The sequence below is a fragment of the Esox lucius genome, chromosome 9 (genome assembly GCF_011004845.1).
Source record: "Esox lucius isolate fEsoLuc1 chromosome 9, fEsoLuc1.pri, whole genome shotgun sequence".
Taxonomy (NCBI): Eukaryota; Metazoa; Chordata; class Actinopteri; order Esociformes; family Esocidae; genus Esox; species Esox lucius.
In genome coordinates this window covers 15,940,681-15,954,441 of record NC_047577.1, presented here as the reverse complement: position 1 = coordinate 15,954,441, position 13,761 = coordinate 15,940,681, and the positions used below count along the sequence as shown (strand labels likewise).

The 13,761-nt window shown below is 37.8% G+C and overlaps 2 long non-coding RNA genes across 2 annotated transcripts; both read right to left on the bottom strand.

The window, feature by feature from the left end:
- Positions 1–192: 192 nt before the first annotated feature.
- Positions 193–1,344, bottom strand: LOC105010496. Its single transcript, XR_828013.4, has 3 exons — positions 1,249–1,344; positions 645–912; positions 193–359 (listed from the first exon to the last, which is right to left on the bottom strand). It is a non-coding gene; the product is annotated as an uncharacterized LOC105010496 (long non-coding RNA).
- A 5,746-nt stretch (positions 1,345–7,090) lies between these two features.
- On the bottom strand, positions 7,091–8,290 carry LOC114839884. The gene is made up of 3 exons (XR_003782231.1): positions 8,215–8,290; positions 7,527–7,860; positions 7,091–7,257 (listed from the first exon to the last, which is right to left on the bottom strand). It is a non-coding gene; the product is annotated as an uncharacterized LOC114839884 (long non-coding RNA).
- Positions 8,291–13,761: the final 5,471 nt, after the last annotated feature.

The window sequence follows — 13,761 nt, the reverse complement described above, 5'->3', positions numbered from 1 at the left end:
CTGAACTAGTCCACATCATCCTAAATCCAGATCCTGATTCAACTGAATTACATTTGCACTATTTCGTGTTGTAATTTTTCTAGTAGCACATTTTTTGCACCTGGTGCTCAGCTAAGGTGGCCTCTTGCCCCCCTTTCCACACACACATGATATGAATTACCTGTCATAGTAAGAATATCCAGAAAACTTAAATCAGTGTTGTAACATTTATTTATTTGACAAAAACAAGAACGGTTACAATGCTGATTAAAACCATACTCCTAGAGTGAATCTGATAGAACTAAGAACATTAAAATGCACCCAGTTTTCATAATCTTCACCCCAGAGTGAGCAGAGATGTTGACAGGCTTTTGGTGAAGCTAAGAGAACAAGAAACACAGAAAATGAAAAATAGAAAGTCATTAGGTAGATCTGATATTAATGTAGCTGTCAATATTAAGGAACTCCTGGGAACAAACTATGGAGCAAGATAGCCTTATAATTATTGAATTCCGTTCTAAAATGTGGATGCTGACATGTATTTGCTTCATGCTTCAAAATGACAACACATCTTATACTTTCACATGGAACAGATGGCAAAATATAATGTGCATTTGTTAATGTCATCATAAACAGGTTATTTTCTGTGATATTGAGATACTTACCGGCCCTAATGGCATCCAGATGGTTTTCCAACGTTGCCAATGTTGGCGTTGCCTCCACCCCCATCTATGTTGCCAATGTGACTTCCTCCACCTCCTGATACATTGCCAATGTTCTCGTTGCCTCCACCACCGTGTACGTTGCCAATGTGACTTCCTCCACACTCCGCTACATTGCCAATGTTCGCATTGCCTCCACCTCCATGTACGTTGCCAATGGAACTACCTTTGTTTTTGTCCCCACAGTGTGGTATACACCTATCCATTACTGCTATGATATATAAACAAACAGAGGGAGAGAGTGAAATGAATATTTAAATGGAAATGTAAAATGGGTGAACTGCATTAAAGTTTATATTATGGATTATATTATTGTCCTCATCCAAACTGTCCACAAAATGCACAGGTCACAATTTGTAAAGTTTATAAGCGCAATTCAACTCTGTCAGTCACCAACACCCAGGTGGCACTGTAAAATAATGTATTATTCCCTCTGTTAATAATGAATTCAGATTAGATTATTCATTTACTAATTTGACCTCTGTTACCATGAGGCCAAGACTGATTTGAAAATGTAATCCAGAATGTATGTAAATAATGTATTTACCTGTGTCTGTGTTCTTCCTTGGTGCAGTGGAGCTCTTGAAGGTAATAGTGAACAGGTGTTGTAGTACAGAGTGGAGGGATAGTTCTGCTTTTATAGGATAGAGACACGCTGGATGAGAGAAAGGGGGGCTGGTTCTTGGCTTATTACAGTTATTGAAATCCAGGTCTCTTCCAGAGAACTAAAAAGAGTAAATTTTGCTGTTACAGAGTTAGATAATTTCCAGAGAATATTACCCAATTGCACCTGATGTTGCCAATCAAGTCACCACATGTTATTTGAACTCCACTTGTGTTAAATTGCTGTGATTTATATTATTTCAGTATAATTTCAGCAGTTTTTCTAACATTCCCTTAATGGATGGTGAACATTCTGCCCCCTGCAAGAAATATACAACTTCAGTCACAGCCACATATATAATGGAGTGGAAATAATAATACACTTTATTTCTGGTGTCAACTTTCATACACATCATTGTGTATTATACACTTCTATTGGTTAGGATGCCTTGACTTCTAGAAGGGCCATACGATGATGGATATTTGTATATTGGACTATCTTGCAGAAACCTTGTCAATATTAAAGTCACTACAAAAACGATAGGGGAAAACAGCAGTTACCAGATGTGTTTAGAAGATTTGTTAGTACTAGAGATCCTGAGGGATTAATAAGAGTAAATTAAACTGCTTTGGACTATCAAGTCCTATATTCTAGGAAAGTATTTTAGAGTATAGTAAAATTATAAGACACACTGGTGCCTATAAGGCAGTTGAAATATCTGGTACAGGACTGTTAACACTGTTTATACATTGTCATAATGTTTGTGCTTCCATTACAACAACTTGAGTGTGTTACTGTGTGTACATGTTTGCCTCAACATGGAGGAAATACCATGTATACTATTTCTCATTGGAATAATCTGTTCTACGGCCTTGGTATAGACGCATGTGAAGCCGTAGCTGATGTCTGACTGATTATGTTTAGTTATGATTATGTTTACATTTGCTAATGATTATTTTGGACGGCTGTGCATGGTTGCATGTCACATTTTTATTTCATTTGTAATTTATATATCAATTTATTGGGGGGGACATTTTGAGCATATTTGAATATTGAATATCATGGCTCAGTTTTCATGTGAGATAAACAATAAAGGTAATTTAACTGAATTCAACACCAGCTGTTTATCAGTGGTGGTATCAGCCTGCTGGTAAACATTACATTTGTGTGGCAACAGAGACCAGATCTTTATTTCCATAGAACACAGTAAATTATGACTGGTGTGAATTGAAGTGTGTTTCACAGATTTCGGAGGAAATGTTGTCACAGCATTGATGGGGTCAGACCATATGTCAAAGTGAATATCAAAGTGAGCACCTCTTCCCACTTCATAACACACCCTTGTAACAAGATTAGACACATCCTCATGTATTTTAAAAAACAGTTTAACATGCAGATCAGGGCTGGGAAGTTACAGAATATGCAATGTCACTGCTGTCACTGCAAAACAATCATGTTCAGTACCAACTCTGTAACACTTTCCACTAAGGGTACATGAACTAGCATTAGTTAATGCAGTAGTTAACATGAACGAATGATAAATAAATACATAAACAAACGGTTAATAATGATAACTCTTACTTTATTAATGATTTACAAATGCATTATCAAACAGTTTGTACTGTCATTTGTTCAGTTATTAAGGGTTTATAGCTATTTTTCCAATGGGTCATTAGTTCTTTAAGGGTACACGACAAAATGAACTAATGGTGAAGTATCAGTTGCTACTGGTTTATATCTACCAATGGGTTATTGGTGAGCCATTTTTAATGTAGGATAATGCATCACTTTACTTGAGGAGACACAAAATAATGACCTAATATCAGGACAATTTGTAAGACAACCACCCTGGACATGTTCTCATGTTAGAGGATGAAGGAATGAGTAATGCCTTTTCAGTGGAAGTGGAAACAGACAAGTCAAATGCAAAATATGAAAAGTCACATCAATGTCATGTCCTGGTTGGGGGCCTCTAGGCATCTCTACAGTCAGGGCCTGACTGCCACATTTCAAAGCAGACCCTAGTGACTGTTCCCTCGAGATTTTGACACCATTGTCTGTATGTAATGGTTAAGATAGATGCGCAAACTTGTTCAAGTTGTCCATAAAAGTAGAAGAGGAGAATGACACATTACCAACCAGCAAAACACAAAAACCCAGCATTTAAATATATCCTAACCTCAACAGACTTTATAGGTGTATTGTCACTTATTAAACCCTGCTACTTCAGGACGGTGTATAACAAACATCAGATGTACTGTTTCCTGCACACCCAAAGAGGATGATTAAGCACTGACTGTGAGTTTTCAGAGCAATATCATAGCGTATTACAAAGTTATCATTATTAGTCCAAATCTGACAAGGCCCATATCACATTTTGAAAACGTATGCAGGCTTGGCCCGGACAGTCTTGCAACACTTTGATTCAATAGAAAAGAAACACAATAAAAAATAATACAAACTGGCGTTCTGTCTATTAGCTGTAAAGGACATGCAGTTAGAGCAGCCAGAAATCCCAGAAATATCCTTCTATGTGATGTTGAAGGTATTAACTTAGCCATTTTGGTTCTTACATGTCATTTGCCATTTGGTTCTTACCTGTTACCTGTTATGCACAACACATATGCACCTGTAACCTGAGCGATAGGTAAGGTCTGCAGGATATCATAGGATAGTCAATAAGAATCAAATTAATCAATTGGTTATTACGTCTGGAAAACATTTGACTTGCTGTTAAACAGTTGGCATTAGACAAATTCTTCAGTTTTTGCTGTAAGAATTTTCAGACTTTTGATACAGTTGAAGAAACAAGCTTTGAAGATCTTCCCCAATGCTTATTGATGAAGCGGCTACTCATGAAAAGATTCTCACAGCCTCTGTTCTGCCCTGCAGGAAATAGTGAAGCTACAAGTTTGGACTTGTCAGGACCATGTTTTTAAGAAGGTCCTACGACATGGCCTTGACAAAGCAGCACTGGCCATCACCAGTCTCACCAGTCAAGTCAAAAGAATAAAGATAAAATAATATTATATAGGCATGCACAGAAGGAACTGGAAGTGGACAAATATCAGACTCTGGGAGATCCAGAGATTTGTAGCTTAAAAATGACATCATCTTCTTACCTGGATTTCTCATACAAACCTTTTGACAATTACGTTCACAATGGCTATTCCCTCAGAAATCATGCATGGTCTACCAACATCAACTACCATCGAGGGCAGAAAACAGGGTGGTCAACGCAGTAGTCAGATACATTTACATTAAGTAACCTGTTTTAATTTCACAAAGTGTACACAATGGATGCAACAATGAACTAGTCTGCATTCTGAACACAGTTTCCTTCATTTCAGAACCTCTCTAATTGGCTTCCAAGTAAAAAGTGTTGTTGCCCTGAGGAATCCCCAATGTTAGATTGAACAATTTTCAATTTTGAAAAATGTTCAGGGTCAATGCAACTCTGAGATCATCACTTTCATCAAGTGGCCAAAACTGTAGAGATATGGGTGGATGAGGACAAGTTAAGATAATTCATAAATAAGTGGTCTGTGGGGGTGTGTGTATGTGAGAGACAGATTGCATGACGTGTTTATGGTTGCCACCAGATTACCTAAGATTGACGACCAATTCCAAAAATGTATTTCTGACAACAATAAGCAGCCAATGCTAACTAATGAACGCAATTGTCTGAGATGCAAAGCAGGCAGAATCACATGGCCTACCTGGTATGAACGGAGTTGAGTTGGCTGCATCAAATGCAATCTTGATTTAAGGTGTAATTCACTTTCACCACACCTTCCCTCATTACAAAAATACGTATCATGTGAAAATAATTCAATCCAATAAGCATTCAAGTTTATATGGTTTGGAGTTGGAAAATGTGCATAGAAATAATGATACGAACAGAATACTCACTTGCCAAATAATTGTGCACGCAGTGTATATATGTGGCTCCTTGCTGGAGACCAGTGCCCTTATCTAACCTTCACTACCATATCCTGTTTGTCCTCTTCAACTAGTCTGCCAGATAAAAGCCTAGGGTGAAAACCATAAAAATAGAAAGTGGTTGCTATAGCCATCTTGGCAATTTTTATAGTTGTGCATGATCACATCCCCAATGAATAGTTCTACTTGATTACAGGGGGAAAATACTGTAGTCATGACTAATCAGCCGCTAGGGGTTGTTGTCTGTCTGCCTTTTGATGCTCTGATGAATTCATCTGATTAAACACTTACTACAGTACTTCACCAATATTCTGGATATTTACCTACAGAAAATAGATATTGAGTGAAAGGAAATGGTCTGATAACATTCATGTTTCACTTTACATTCTCAGCAAGAGATATTGCTACCACAAAACTGAGAGACACACATTATATATAATACATATTTTTAAACTGCTTACATTTTACCGGATTCTGTGAGTTTTACTGATAGGCACATACCCAATTTCTTGGGTGCAATGTTTATAGCTTAGCCTTTACAGTACCAATATATTTTGGATGTTCAATATTCAGTATGAATTTCTATGCTGTAAATGCAATTATGCACTTTAAGAAGTCCACAGTGGAATTTCATTATTTTTCTCAGAAACAATGATATAATCATTTAACACCACTGCATATTGAAATGTGTAATGTTTCAAAGGTTATTAAACTGTTTTTAATTAATTTTACTGAAAGACTCATTTTAAAGGCAAAAGTAGGAGATGCTAGGAATTTAGCTTACTAATATAGTGAATAGGCTTACATCTAATGTATCTACCTTCTTGTACATTTTCCATACACCCCAATGTCTGAATGAAACTACCATGCCACAAATATTGGAGATAAAATTTCTATGTATAAAAGTTTTTTTGTCTGAAAGTGACATAACAGATGGTACTAAGGGGCCTAAAGTGTGCCAAGAAAAAATCCCCCACACCATTACACCAGCACCACCAGCCTGCAAAGTGGAAACAAGGTATGATGGATCCATGTTCTCATTTTGTTTACGCCAAATTCTGACTGTACCATCTAAATGTCTCACCAGAAATGAAGACTCATCAGACCAGGCAACATTCTTCCAGTCTTCAACTGTCCAATTTTGGTGAGCTAGTGCAAATTGTAGCCTCTTTTTCCTGTTTGTAGTGGAGATGAGTGGTACCCACTGGGGTCTTCTGCTGTTGTAGCTCATCCGCCTCAAGGTTGTGCGTGTTGTGGCTTCACAAATGCTTTGCTGCATACCTCGGTTGTAATGAGTGGTTATTTCAGTCAAAGTTGCTCTTCTATCAGCTTGAATCAGTCGGCCCATTCTCCTCTGACCGCTAGCATCAACAAGGCATTTTCGCCCACAGGACTGCCGCATACTGGATGTTTTTCCCTTTTCACACCATTCTTTGTAAACCCTAGAAATGGTTGAGCGTGAAAATCCCAGTAACTGAGCAGATTGTGAAATACTCAGAGCGGCCCGTCTGGCACCATCAGCCATGCCACGCAAAAAATTGCTTAAATCACCTTTCTTTCCCATTCTGACATTCAGTTTGGAGTTCAGGAGATTGTCTTGACCAGGACCACACCCCTAAATGCATTGAAGCAACTGCCATGTGATTGGTTGATTAGATAATTGCATTAATGAGAAATTGAACAGGTGTTCCTAATAATCCTTTAGGTGAGTGTATTTCGTATTGTAATTTTTCTAGTAGCAAATTTTTAACACCTGGTGCTCAGCTAGGGTGGCCTCTTGCCCTCCTTCCCACACACACGATAAGAATTACCTGTCATAGTAAGAATATCCAGAAAACTTAAATCAGTGTTGTAACATTTATTTATTTGACAAAAACAAGAACGGTTACAATGCTGATTAAAACCATACTCCTAGAGTGAATCTGATAGAACTAAGAACATGAATATGCACCCAGTTTTCATAATCTTCAACCCAGAGTGAGCAGGGATGTTGACAGGCTTTTGGTGAAGCTAAGAGAACAAGAAACACAGAGAAAGAAAAAAGAGTCATTAGGTAGATCTGATATTAATGTAGCTGTCAATATCATGGAACTCCTGGGAACAAACAATGGAGCAAGATAGCCTTATACTTATTGATTTGAGTTCTAAAATGTGTATGCTGTATGTACTTGCTTCAAAATGACAACACGTCTTATAATATGGAACGGATGGCAAAATATCATGTACATTTCTTAATGTAATAATATACAGGTTATTTTCTGTGATATTGAGATACTTACCGGCCCTAATGGCATCCAGATTATTTTCCAACGTTGCCAATGCCGGTGTTGCCTCCACCCCCATCTATGTTGCCAATGTGACTTCCTCCACCTCCTGATACATTGCCAATGTCCTTGTTGCCTCCACCACCGTGTACGTCGCCAATGTGACTTCCTCCACCTCCTGATACATTGCCAATGTTGGTGTTGCCTCCACCACCGTGTACGTCGCCAATGTGACTTCCTCCACCTCCTGATGCATTGCCAATGTTCGCATTGCCTCCACCTCCATGTACGTTGCCAAGGGAACTACCATTGTTTTTGTCCTCACAGTGTGGTCTACACCTATCCATTGCTGCTATGATACAAAGACAATCAGAGGGAGAGAGAGAGGGGTGGTTAGAGGAAGAGAGAGAATTACATATTTCAATGGAAATGTAAAACGCATTAAAGTTTATATTAAGGATTATATTATTGTCCTCATCCAAACTGTCCTCAAAATGCACAGGTCACAATATGTAAAGTTTATAAGTGCATTTTAACTCTGTCAGTCACCAACACCCAGATGGCACTGTAAAAGAATGTATTATTCCCTCAGTTAATAATGAATTCAGATTAGATTATACATTTACTAATTTAACCTCTGTTACCATGAGGCCAAGACGGATTTGAAAATGTAATCCAGAATGTATGTGAATAATGTATTTACCTGTGTCTGTGTTCTTCCTTGGTGCAGTGGAGCTCTTGAAGGTAATAGTGAACAGGTGTTGTAGTACAGAGTGGAGGGATAGTTCTGCTTTTATAGGATAGAGACATGCTGGATGAGAGAAAGGGGGGCTGGTTCTTGGCTTATTACAGTTATTGAAATCCAAGTCACTTCCAGAGAACTAAAGAGAGTAAATATTGTCGTTATAGAGTTGGATCATTTCCAGAGAATATTACCAAATTGTACCTGGTGTTGCCAATCAAGTCTCCACATGTTATTTGAGCTCCGTTTGCTGTGATTCTAATGACTTCAGCATCATTTCAGCAGTTTTTCTAAGTTGCCGTTTTTGGATGGTGAACATGCTGCCCTCTGCAAGAAATATAAAACTTGGTCTGAAGTTCACCTTCTGTGGTAAAATGACTGGACATACAGTCACAACCAAATAATAATACACTTTATTCCTTGTGTGAACTTTCGTACATCATTGTGTATTGTAGACTTCTATTGGCTGGGACTCCTTGACTTTCTAGAAGGGCCAGACAATGGTGGATATTTGTATATTGGACTATCTTGCAGAAACTTTGTCACTATAAAAGTCACTACAAAAAATGAATTGGAATCGCAGCAGTTATCAGATGTGTTTGGGATTACATGACTTGCTTGTACTAGAGAACCTGAGAGATTATCTGAGTTGGTTAAACTGATTGTGACGATCAAGTTCCATATTATTGGAATGTATTGTAGAATAAACATAAGTATAAGACACACTGGTGCCTATGAAGCAATTGAAATGTCTCATACGAACCTTTTCGCTGTTAGCGGTTAACTGTTACCATATAAACTTTTTCCCATTTTAAAAATCTGTTCTGATGCTTCTTATTGTGAAACAACAAGCATCCTGTTTTTGATAAATCTCTACCTAAATACATAATTCTGACATTGTCAATGCTGCTGTCCTTCCTGCCAGCACTCGTACATTCAGGTTATCCTCTCACCTGTACATTTTGGTTATCCTCTCACCTGTACATTCAGGTTATCATCTCACCTGTACATTCAGGTTATCATTTCACCTGTACATTCAGATTATCATCTCACCTGTACATTTAGGTCATCATCTCACCTGTACATTTAGGTTATCCTCTCACCTGTACATTTAGGTTATCCTCTCACCTGTACATTCAGGTAATCATCTCACACATCCTTGGGTAGGCCTTGTCTAACATGCTTTCTTCTCATTACAATGGGTCTGGATAGCAGACTAACAGAAAACATGTTTACCTTGACTATGAAAGATTGAGTTCGTATTGGTGTCCAAAAAACAGTTGATATACAGAACATGATGAAGAACATGACATTTTTACATACATTTTCATACACTCACATTATTTATGCAGATGTGTAACTATTTATGTTGTCAAATTAATTAAATATTCAAGAGACTTTAATTGGGATACCCCTAGTCTCAAACTTTAAGTGCCTACTAAAGACTGATCTCTTCAGGAAGTTCCATGATAAAGTGTAGTCTGGCCCAGGGTTGTGAAGGTGAACAAATAGCACTGGATTTCCAAACTGGCCTTGCTGTCCTAGGAATGCTCTCTCTAACTTTCCTGATGTCCTGTTAAACCTTAGGAGGAAATGAGCCCTTGGACCACGCCTCAGGACTACCTGGCTCAAATGACTCGCAGATGTCCCTGCCCAAAGTACTCTGGACACAGCCCACTTGCATTTATTTACCCGCTTGTCTTTTGATTATGCAAAAACTTTGACATGGCCCAAAAGGTATTGTTCTCTTATAATCTTCACTTGGCACATCCTGAAAAGGACTGACCACCCCTGAGAGTCTAGTTCCTCCCTAGGGTTCTTCCTCAGATTTGACCTTGGTAGGGAGTTTTTCCTAGCCATTTTCCATTAACTCTTGTTACTTGCTCTTTGGGGGTTCAGACTGGATAGAACACAATACATTATGACTCCCCAGTCCTGTGTGAATTAAAACATGTTTGTTCATGTTGGATTTCAGGGGAACTGGTTTGACAGTAATGACATGGGTCAAGTGTCTAAAATGGAAATCAGAGTGAGTAGAAGCATATCTTCCCACCCTTCGAAAAACACCCTTGTATCAAGATCAGACACATCCTAAGATATTTTCAAAAACAGCAGAAAATGTAAATCAGGGCTAGAAAGTAACAATCTAAACATTCCACTTAAAATCAGTTTATTCTCTGGAATAGATGAGTTGTTTCCATTAGACACCACAAGCCTATCCATCATATGTAAGGTGGGCACAAATTCTGTGAACATTTGTAGAAGGTGATAAGATCAAATTATGGTAACACTTTATATTAAGATCACTTAATACACCATGAATAAACAGTTGGTAAAGTGTTTACTTTGAATTAATGAATCTTTGTTCCTACATTTCTAAAGAAAACATTAAACACATAGGGCATGACATTCCCCAGATCATGTGAACAGCTTCTGTGAAACACCTGTCTCTGGAATCTGCAGTGTGTCAAGAAAAAACTTGATTCTTTAAAGACTCAAATTTTAGTGTGTCAAAATTGAATAGGGAAACAAAATAAAGAGTAGATATATACAAACAGGAATACACCAAAGGCCACAATCGCACTAAGTTTTATCAATCATCAAGAGCAAACCATGTTAAAAATGTATACACAAATTAGAGAAATGGTTTCAGATCATAATCAATATTGATAACTAATGGAGCAAGGGTCCTTAAATTAAAGATCCAAGCCACCTCTCTTTTTAACAATAAATTGTCGAGGTTGCCTCCTCTCCTAGGAAGGGTGACATGTTCAATGTCTATATAGTGGAGAGACGCAATAGAATGATTCATCTCAATGAAATGAGCAGCAACAGGTTACGTTGTGTTTTTACACCTAATGGTGCTACGATGTTCTGAGATACGAACCTTTAATTCTCTTTTTGTTTTGCCCACGTAGTACTTACCACAGGGACACGTTAACAAATAAATGACAGCCTTAGTAGCGCACGTGATTACACCTTTTATAGGGATAGGTTTTCCTGTTTGGGGATGTTTAAAAGATGTACACTTAAAGGTTCCATTACATTAAGCGCGGGCATTGCATTTGTAGTCACCATCAGGGAAATGAGCAAACAGCCGTTGACAATGGGTAGTTAGAGAAGGTAAATCAGAGTGTACTAATTGATCTGAGGTTTCGACCACGAGAAAATATCACCAGGGAAGGGTCCTGAAACACCTTACTAATAGCGGTATCTGATTTGAGGATGGTTTTGCTTAATTCGTTCAGAGCATTTGGAGTAGCGTGTGGTTAAGACACAAGAATGTTTCTTTTTATGAGGCTGTCTTAGAAAGAGATCAGTTCTAGGTTTCTTTTGTATTTTCTCCACAGCCCTACTAATTTGGTTATTGCTGTACCTTCTTTATTTAAATTTACCTTGCATTTGAGTCATGTTTTTGTCAAAGTCAAAATTATGTTTACAAATTCGTTTAATGCGACAGAATTGGCTGTATGGTAAGGTGTTTTTCAGTGTAAGACGATGATAGCTATCTGCTCTTAGTAAACTATTACGATCAGTGGGTTTCGTATAGAGATCAATATCAATATGTCAATAGTCACTACAAAAAGTCACTACAAAAACGATAGGGGAAAACAGCAGTTACCAGATGTGTTTAGAAGACTTGCTAGTACTAGAGATCCTGAGGGATTAATAAGAGTAAATTAAACTGCTTTGGACTATCAAGTCCTATATTCTAGGAAAGTATTGTAGAGTATAGTAAAAGTATAAGACACACTGGTGCCTGTTGCCTATTAGTTTTAGGCATTGCATGCTTCACTGCTATCCTGACATTACCTTAGGAATGGAGAAAGTGTCATTCATGGCTCAGTTTTCATGTGAGATAAACAATATAGGTAATTTAACTGAATTGAACACCAGCTGTTTATCAGTGGTGGTATCAGCCTGCTGGTAAACACATTTGTGTGGCAACAGAGACCAGATCTTTATTTCCACAGAACACAGTAAATTATGACTGGTGTGAATTGAAGTGATGACTGGTGTGAATTGAAGTGTGTATCACAGATTTAGGAGGAAATGTTGTCACAGCATTGATGGGTTCAGACCATATGTCAAAGTGGATATCAAAGTGAGCACCTCTTCCCACTTTATAACATACCCTTGTAACAAGATTAGACACATCCTCATTTATTTTATAAAGCAGTTTAACATGCAGATCAGGGTTGGGAAGTTACAGAATATGCAATGTCACTGCTGTCACTGCAAAACAATCATGTTCAGTACCAACTCTGTAATACTTTCCACTAAGGGTACATGAACTAGCATTAGTTAATGCAGTAGTTAACATGAACGAATGATAAACAAAGACATAAACAAACGGTTAATAATGATAACTCTTACTTTATTAATGATTTACAAATTCATTATCAAACAGTTTGTACTGTCATTTGTTCAGTTATTAAGGGTTTATAGCTATTTTTCCAATGGGTCATTAGTTCTTTAAGGGTACACGACAAAATGAACTAATGGTGAAGTATCAGTTGCTAATGGTTTATATCTACCAATGGGTTATTGGTGAGACATTTTTAATGTAGGATAATGCATCACTTTACTTGAGGAGAAACAAAATAATGACCTAATATCAGGACAATTTGTAAGACAACCACTCTGGACATATTCTCATGTTAGAGGATGAAGGAATGAGTAATGCCTTTTCAGTGGAAGTGGAAACAGACAAGTCAAATGCAAAATATGAACAGTCACATCAATGTCATGTCCTGGTTGGGGGCCTCTAGGCATCTCTACAGTCAGGGCCTGACTGCCACATTTCAAAGCAGACCCTAGTGACTGTTCCCTAGAGATTTTGACACCATTGTCTGTATGTAATGGTTAAGATAGATGCGCAAACTTGTTCAAGTTGTCCATAAAAGTAGAAGAGGAGAATGACACATTACCAACCAGCAAAACACAAAAACCCAGCATTTAAATATATCCTAACCTCAACAGACTTTATAGGTGTATTGTCACTTATTAAACCCTGCTACTTCAGGACGGTGTTTAACAAACATCAGATGTGCTGTTTCCTGCACACCCAAAGAGGATGATTAAGCACTGACTGTGAGTTTTCAGAGCAAAATCATAGCGTATGACAAAGTTATCATTATTAGTCCAAATCTGACAAGGCCCATATCACATTTTGAAAACGTATGCAGGCTTGGCCCGGACAGTCTTGCAACACTTTGATTCAATAGAAAAGAAACACAATAAATAATAATACAAACTGGCGTTCTGTCTATTAGCTGTAAAGGACATGCAGTTTGAGCAGCCAGAAATCCCAGAAATATCCTTCTATGTGATGTTGAAGGTATTAACTTAGCCATTTTGGTTCTTACATGTCATTTGCCATTTGGTTCTTACCTGTTACCTGTTATGCACAACACATATGCACCTGTAACCTGAGCGATAGGTAAGGTCTGCAGGATATCATAGGATAGTCAATAAGAATCAAATTAATCAATTGGTTATTACGTC